Here is an 8,446-nt window from a genome sequence, read left to right as displayed (position 1 = left end):
ATAAAATGTCTTGGGGTGATTCTAACCAAACAAGTGAAAGACTTGTGTGACAATAACTTCAAGTCTTTAAAGAAAGAAATTGAAGAAGCTATCAGAAGATGGAAAGATCTCCCATGCTCATGGATCAGTAGGATTAACATAATAAAAAATGGTCATCTTACCTAAAGCAATCTACAGATTCATTGCAATCCTCATCAAAATTCCAACACAGTTCTTTACAGACCTTAAAAGAACAATGCTCAACTTCATATGAAAAACAAAAAATCCAGGAGCTAAAACAATACTAAACAATAATAGATCTTTCAGAGGTATTACCATCCCTATTTCAAGCTGTACTACAGAGCAATAGTAATAAAAACCACATAGTATTGCCATAAAACCAGACAGATTAATCAAGACCCAGACGTAAATCCACACACCAATGGACACCTGATTTTTTTATAAAGAAGCTAAAAATATACAATGAAAAAAGAAAGCATCTTCAATGAATGGTGCTGGTCTAATTGGAAATTGACATGTAGAAGAATGCAAATAGATCCATATCTATCACCCTTTACAAAACTCAAATCCAACTATATGGACTTGGACTCAACATAAAACCAGATACACTGAATCTAGTAGAAGAGAAAGTGGGGAATACCCTTGAATGCATTGGCATGGGGACAGCTTCCTGAACAAAACACCAATATTGAAGGCACTAAGATCAACAACCAAAAAATAGGACCTCATGAAACTGAAAAGCTTCTGTAAGGCAAAGGATACCATCAATAGGACAAAGCAGCAGCTCACAGAATGGGAAAAGATCTTCACTAACCCCACATCTGGCAGAGGGCTAATATCCAAAATATATAAAGAACTCAAGAAACTAGACATCAACAAACCAAATAATCCAGTTTAAAAATGAGATACAGATCTAAACAGAGAATTCTCAACAGAGGAAATTCAAACAACCAAGAAAAAAAGAAATGTTCATCTTTCTTAGCCATCAGGGAAATGCAAATCAAAATGACTTTGAGATTCCATCTTACACCTGTCAGAATGGCTAAGATGAAAAACACAAGTTATAGCTTGTGCTGGTGAGGATTTAGAACAAGGAGAACACTCTTCCATTGCTGGTGGGAGTGTAAACTTGTACAGTCACTCTGGAAATCAATATGGCAATTTCTCAGATAATTGGAGATAGATCTACCTCAAGACCCAGCTATACCATTCCTGGGCATACATCCAAAGGACACTCTATCCTACCATAAGGACACTTACTTGCTCAACTATGTTCATAGCAGATTTATTCATAAGAGCCATAACCTGGAAACAACCTAGACATCCCTCAACTGAAGAATGGATAAAGAAAATGTGGTACATTTATACATGCGGTATTACCCAGCTGTTAAAAAAAAATACATCATGAAATTTTCCAGCAAATGGATGTAACTAGAAAAAAAAATCATCCTGAGTGAGGTAACTCAGACCTAGAAAGACAAACATGGTATGCATTCACTTATAGGTGGATATTAGCTGTCAAGTCTGTGAAGTAAATGTTAATCATGCTACAATCCACAGACCCAGAAAAGAAAAGTAACAAGGAGAGCTGAAAGAGGGGCACATGGATCTCCCTGGGAAGGAGAAGTAGATTTTGTGGGTTGACTGGGGGCAGGCAGGGATGGGAACAGAGGGTATCAGGTGGGAAAGATGACTGGAATTAGGGGGCATTGCAGGGAGAGGTAGAAACCTAATGTAATGGAAACTCCCTGGAATCTATGAGGGTGATCCTAGCAAAGTAATGGGGGATACACAGTCTGAACTGGCCATCTTCTATAGCCAGGCAAGGCTTTCAGCAGTGGAACTGAGACACCAACCCATCCACAAAACCTTCAACCTACAATTTGTCCTGCCTGCAAGATGTGCTAGGGTAAAGGTGGTACAGAACTTGTGGGAGTGGCCAACCAATGACTGGGCCAACTTGAGATCCGTGCCACTAGAGGGAGCCCATGCCTGACACTTCCTGGATGGCCAGGAACCAGAGCTTGGACAGCCCAGAGAAACAGGATAGAACCAAACATGACTGGTTAAAAAAAAAAAAAAAAAGTCATTGAAATGATTTCTAATGATACTCTGCTATACTCGTAGACCAGAGCCTAACATAATCGTCATCAGAGAGGCTTCATCCAGTAACTGATGGGAGCAGATGTCAAGACCCATAGCCAAACATTAGGTGGAGCTTAGGGAATCCTTCAGAAGAGGGGGAAGAAGGATTGTAGGAGTCAGAGGGGTCCACAAGAAAATGGCCAACAGAATCAACTAACCAGGGTTTATAGGGGCTCACAGAGACTGAACCGACAGTCAGGGAGCCTGTGTGGGGTTGAGCTATGTCCTCTGCATATATGTTATGGGTGTGTAGCTTGGTCTTCTTGTGGGGCCCCTAACAGTGTGAGTGGGGGTATCTATGACTCTTTTGCCTGCTTTGGGGACCCTTTTCCTCCTACTGGGTTGCCTTTTCCAACGTTGATATGAGAGTATGTGCCTAGTCTCATTGTAATTTGTTTATGTCATGTTTAGATGATATCCCTGCTCTCCTCTGAAAGAAAATAGAGGAGGAGTGGATCTGAGGGAGGTGGGAGGTGGGGAGGAGGAACTGGAAGGAGAGGAGGGAGAAGAAAACGTGGTCGGGATGTAATATATGAGGGAAGAATAAACTAGTAAATAGATGATTGATAGATGATAAATAGATAGATAGTAGATAGATAGATAGATAGACAGACAGACAGACAGACAGACAGACAGACAGACAGACAGACAGACAGATAGATAGATAGATAGATAGATAGATAGATAGATAGATAGATAAAAATTCCTCACTGTGTGATGGTTCTTCAGTGGCTCTCACTGCCAGTGATGTTGTGTGTCTTGCTGCCTTGGTGTGGCCTTGCTGGGTCCTGGTTTTCTTTGGATCTCCAACTCTTCAGTCCATTTTGCTCTCTTCCCAGTCTCTGAGTCTATGCTCACCATTCCTGAAGACGGGTGTGCTCAGCTTTGCACTATTCCTCTGCCTGTGTGGGCTGTTCCGTTTCCCAGACATCCTTGGAAAACAAGGAAGTTAAAGTTGTGTGCTGTGGGATGTTCTGTATGTCAAATGTGTTGCTGATTAGTCAATAATTAAAACACTGATTGGCCATTGGCTAGGCAGGAAGTGTAGGCGGGACAAGGAGGAGAATAAAGCTGGGAAGTGGAAGGCTGAGTCAGAGAGACACTGCCAGCCGCCACGATGACAAACAGCATGTGAAGATGCCGGTAAGCCACGAGCCATGTGGCAAGGTACAGACTTATAGAAATGGATTAATTTAAGCTGTAAGAACAGTTAGCAAGAAGCCTGCCACGGCCATACAGTTTGTAACCAATACAAGTCTCTGTGTTTACTTGGTCGGGTTTGAGCGGCTGTGGGACTGGCAGGTGAGAGAGATTTGTCCTGACTGTGGGCCAGGCAGGAAAACTCAAGCTACAAATGGCGTCCAACGTGGGACAAGAGTTTCCACCTAAAAACTGAGAAAAAAAGATTCTAAAATGGAGCTAAAAACAGTTCCTAATTGTCTCTCTCAAATGAGCAGCAGCTGCTGGTTTGAGCTACTTGTGGGTTCCTGGTGTGCATGCTCGACATGCTGTATGGCAGGAATGAGGCCTCTGCAAGTGGCATATTAAGCTGCATGGTGGATTTAGACTTTGCTAATACAAAACAAAACAAAACAAAACAAAACAAAAAGGTTTCTGGACTACACGCTGCTTGGATAAAAGCATAGACCCACGATAGCTCCCAGAGCTGGTGGTAAACGTAGCCATGTTGGGAAGCTGAGGTGGGAGGAGCCAGCAGTCACAGCTGCTGCAGTTTAAGGCAATAGATTCACAATAAGACAGATTCAGATGTAATAGTTTACAATGTGTGTAAAAGATACGTAGGCTTGAAAGAGACAAAAAAGATGATATATAGAGTTATAGAAACATAGTTTTAAAAAATAAAGTCTTTAAAGAGACAGTAAAGGTAGTATAAAAAATAAGCCACGTAAAAATGGATATTACACAGAGAATCTGCATTGTGTTGTCTTTGGGACTTTTAACTGCAGAAAAACATTTGATTGTAAAAGCTGTTGAGTTATGCCAAAATGTATATTTTAAAGGTACCTTGACTTCAAAATTTGGATATAAGGATATGTTACTTTGGAAAGGAGACTCTGCTTTTGTTCCCACAGAAAGCCAGAGGCTATGGATTTGTTCCAGATTAAGATACATCAGGTTTGACCAGCCAAGACCCCCTGAAAGGTCTCCGATGACACCATGGCCCAGATGATCCAACCTCCAGAATGGTTTGAAGGCAACTGGCTCAGACGATACACCCTCATGGACTATTCCATAATCCAAAAATGTTCTTTGTATCCCCATAAGCTGCAGCGCCCCCCTCCAGCAGGAAGTAGTAAGAGAAGCTACACCCAAATTCCCAAATTATATGTAATTTTAATTTGTTAAGGTTAAAACCTTCCTTTTTGAAAAAAAAAAGGGGGGAAGTGCTGTGGGATGTTCTGTATGTCAAATGTGTTGCTGATTAGTCAATAATTAAAACACTGATTGGCCATGGGCTAGGCAGGAAGTGTAGGCGGGACAAGGAGGAGAATAAAGCTGGGAAGTGGAAGGCTGAGTCAGAGAGACACTGCCAGCCGCCACGATGACAAACAGCATGTGAAGATGCCGATAAGCCACGAGCCATGTGGCAAGGTACAGACTTATAGAAATGGATTAATTTAAGCTGTAAGAACAGTTAGCAAGAAGCCTGCCACGGCCATACAGTTTGTAACCAATATAAGTCTCTGTGTTTACTTGGTCGGGTTTGAGCGGCTGTGGGACTGGCAGGTGAGAGAGATTTGTCCTGACTGTGGGCCAGGCAGGAAAACTCAAGCTACAGTTGTGTCATCATGACAACCCAAGGTAGAGCTGACTTCCCCGTGTCCCACACTGAACGTTGTCACTCGTAGACACATGGGATCCTCGAAAACTTTCCGACTTAAAAAACACCATCGTGAAACACAGCTCTAGTATAGGAGGGATCGATCTTCTTCTGAGCCAGGTCTTGGTGACCACAGCCTGGGAACAGATTCGGAGTGACCTCTGTTGTCTGCTATGGAAGTGATTGCTGTCACTTTTGTAGTCACAGAAAGAAACAATGACAGTCTAAATGAAAGCGCTTATCAAATGCATTGCCAGCGACAATAGGTAGGTGGATTCCAACTAAGTGAAGAAATTTCCTTGTTCAGATGCTGATGGTGTTTTTAACTTTGGGCTGGTATTTGCCAAAGGTTTTAATGTGATAGCTGAACAGGGGTCAGGTCAGACATAGATGTGAGCAATATGGGTATTTAGGAAACTAAAGGTAGCCCAAAATAATTCATCTCCTGATCTGTAACATTTCAACCATGAAGTGCTAATCCAGCGGTTCTCAACCTGTGGGTCGTAACCCCTTCGGGGGAGGGGTGTCACATATCAAATATCCTGCATATCAGATATTTACATTATGATTCATAGCAGTACCAAAATTACAATTATGAAGTAGCAATAAAATAATTTTGTGGTTGGGGGTCACCACAGCATGAAGAACTGTATTAAAGGGTCACAGCATTAGGAAGGTTGAGAACCACTGTTCTAACCAATCAGCATTGTAGAATCTTCAGCATGGGTGTAGTTTTAGAGGAAGATTTCAGTTCACAAAAGCTTGTGGGGATTTTCTGAGGCTGCCTTGTGCTCCAAGACTCATTGTGTGCCCTGGTAAGATTACTTGTTCTTAAGACAGGACCCAACTACAGTCAATATTTATGTCCCTCTTCCAAGGGGATATCCATTTATATTCACACCCTGTTACTGCAGAATTGCAAGCAGCCCTGGGCTTTGAAGATGTACTTCCTCCCTTTCTCACTGTTTGTAGCCTGGCCTTGTATCCTGGCGTGGCTTTCCATACTGTTCTTGGGGTGCTTCCTTCCCCGCCCTCCTGCTTGAATGAACGTGAAGACCCTAATATACAGCCTCCTGTTCTGAATTTTGGGAACTTTTTAAAAATAATCTTACTTTGTGTGTACACACTCACGTGTTTGCAGGTGCCCATGTTTATTCATGCATGTGGCCGCTAGAGGACAGCCTGGAGTGTTGTCCCTCGGGCACCATCCATCTTAGTTTTGGAGACAGATTTCTCTCACTGGAATGGAGTCATGAAGAAGGCAAGGCTGGATGGCTAGAGAGCCCTGGGGAGAGCTGACTAAGTCTTTCCAGCACAGAAATTATATACGTGTACCACCAGGCCTGGCTTTTCCTTAATGTGGGTTCTGGGGATCAGACTCAGATCCTTATGCTAATGTAGCAAACATTTTTTTGACTGAACACCAGCCCACATCGATCTCTTTAACCAGAAAAATATATTCTGGATTTGTAAGTTTTGCTTTATTATTTTATTTTGAACTTTTTTTTTATTATTAGGAACAAAAGTCTCTTAGTAAGAACAATCCTTCCGGCTTTGATTGCTACTCCCTTTCACAGAGTTCTCCACCTGTTAAATACTTTAACATTTGTAGCCCTGGGGATGGGGGTGTGAGGGGGGAGACTCCTCCTCTCCATAGGAACAGAGGATGCCCAGAACAAAATGGTTAGATATGGGAATTCTGGGCTTTTGATTTGGGGATTTTATGATGCAACAAAAGCATTAGAAATCATTCTTCAGGTTTTTTCATTGTGACTTTTTTCTGGACCCACAGTGACATGCAGTTGACCATTGTTTCCAGTGCTAGGTAGTGGCAGGCTTCAGCTGCGGCTACCAGTAAAACTGTGAGAGGTAAAGAGATAGTGCTCTGTGATGTGCTGTGTGGATTAACTAAGAAGGTCTATGAGTTTAGAGCATGAAATGCATTTTAGGGCTTGCTGATTTTTCCAATTTACAATGAGACTATCAGGATATAGACCCATCATTAATTCAAGAAGCATTGTGTGCTTAGGAAAATAGAATCATACACAGTGACAGCCCCAGAATATGCATGATAGTAATTGTCTCCCTTTCACTCCCACTTTCCCTTTCCAAATTGGACATCCTATTATCCGCTTGGAAAACCACGCTGTTGGTCTTAGTGAAAAGGACAGAACAATGCCATGAGTGCTCACAACGTGCTCAGAAGGGTGGAACAAAACCCACCCAGGTTCCAGTGACAGTATCGATCCTAGACTGAAATGCAGCTGTATCTGGCTTCATTTGCCAGAGGGGAGCGTGATCAGTTTCATTTTCTCTGTGACATTTATCAGTTTAGGGAGGGCCTGACAGAGGGAAGAGTATGAGCTACAGAGATGACAAGGTTAAGCAGCCAGGGGTCTGTTCTGAAGCATCGTGTTCAGTCGGTTGACATGCTTGGTTCGGCAATCAATCTTGACCTGGTTAGGCTTCAAGTGGGAGTAATTTCTGGAAGATTTAGCCTGCACCACAAAACGAGATAGGAGAACAAAGTGTCTGAAGCCAGTCTTCATATTTTGAGAAAAGATTCATAATTTAAAAATAGAAGCCCAAGTGTCTTCAGCCAGGAAGTCGTTTGATTAGATTCACACAGAAAGTATCAGCTAGCCACAGAAAGTATCATGGAGCCCAGACCCTTCTAGCCCTGTAGAGAGGAAATTGTCTCCACTGTGTATACCAAGGCCAAGAGACCCTTCCACTAAAGGCCCTCCATCCTGAGAAGCCAGGCTTGACATTTACACCTCATTTTTTCCTCTTATTGTCTTGCTCTGTTCTCAATGCCCAGCGAGTCCTTAGTCTCAGGAATAGAGTGTCCACCAAGGAACCTGTCACAGACAGAGCCGTGCAGTTAGTGCATGACCCACCACATCCATCTCTGCTCATCCTGTGCTTCATCCCTGCACACTCTGACAGGTCGAGCTGCCTTTGCCATTCCTAGACTGGTGATTCTGGGTTCTATTAGAAAGCAGGCTGAGCAAGCCATGAAGAAGCCAGTAAGCAGCACCCCTCCATGGCCTCTGCATCAGCTCCCGCCTCCAGGTTCCTGCCCCATTTGATTTGTGCCCTGACTTCCTACGATGATAAACGGTAATTTGGAAGCATAAGTCAAATAAACCCTTTCCTCCCCAAGTTGCTTTGGTCATGGTGTTTCATCACAGAATTGGAATACCTAACTTGGACAGAATTTGGTACCAGGAGTGGAGTACTGATGTGACAGACTTGATAATGCCTTTTGGGGAGGACTGTGGAAGGACTTTGGAACGACTTTGGAACTTGGGCTGGAAAAGGCATTAAGTGTTCAAAGCTTACTGAGCTGTTCTGTGGAAGCTTGGAGGGCTCAAAGTTTGGTGAGCTGTTTTGTGGGAGTCTGGAAGATAAGAATCCCGAGAGCAGTGCCGATGACGGAAGTCTGGCTTGTGAAGT

General features: G+C 43.0%; 1 long non-coding RNA gene across 1 annotated transcript in view; it reads right to left on the bottom strand.

Moving 5' to 3' along the window:
- Window positions 1-5,079: 5,079 nt before the first annotated feature.
- The window catches only part of LOC128099951 (uncharacterized), a 44,808-nt gene continuing 41,441 nt past the window's right edge, over window positions 5,080-8,446 (bottom strand). The window contains exon 3 of the long non-coding RNA XR_008214615.1: window positions 5,080-7,485. This is a non-coding gene — a long non-coding RNA (uncharacterized LOC128099951). The remainder of the gene's footprint in view (window positions 7,486-8,446) is intronic.

This window comes from Peromyscus californicus, unplaced genomic scaffold (assembly GCF_007827085.1).
Source record: "Peromyscus californicus insignis strain IS unplaced genomic scaffold, ASM782708v3 Scaffold_6__1_contigs__length_162567912, whole genome shotgun sequence".
Taxonomy (NCBI): domain Eukaryota; kingdom Metazoa; phylum Chordata; class Mammalia; order Rodentia; family Cricetidae; genus Peromyscus; species Peromyscus californicus.
Note: the sequence above shows the minus strand (reverse complement) of the source record. Positions and strands in the feature narration are given on the sequence as shown.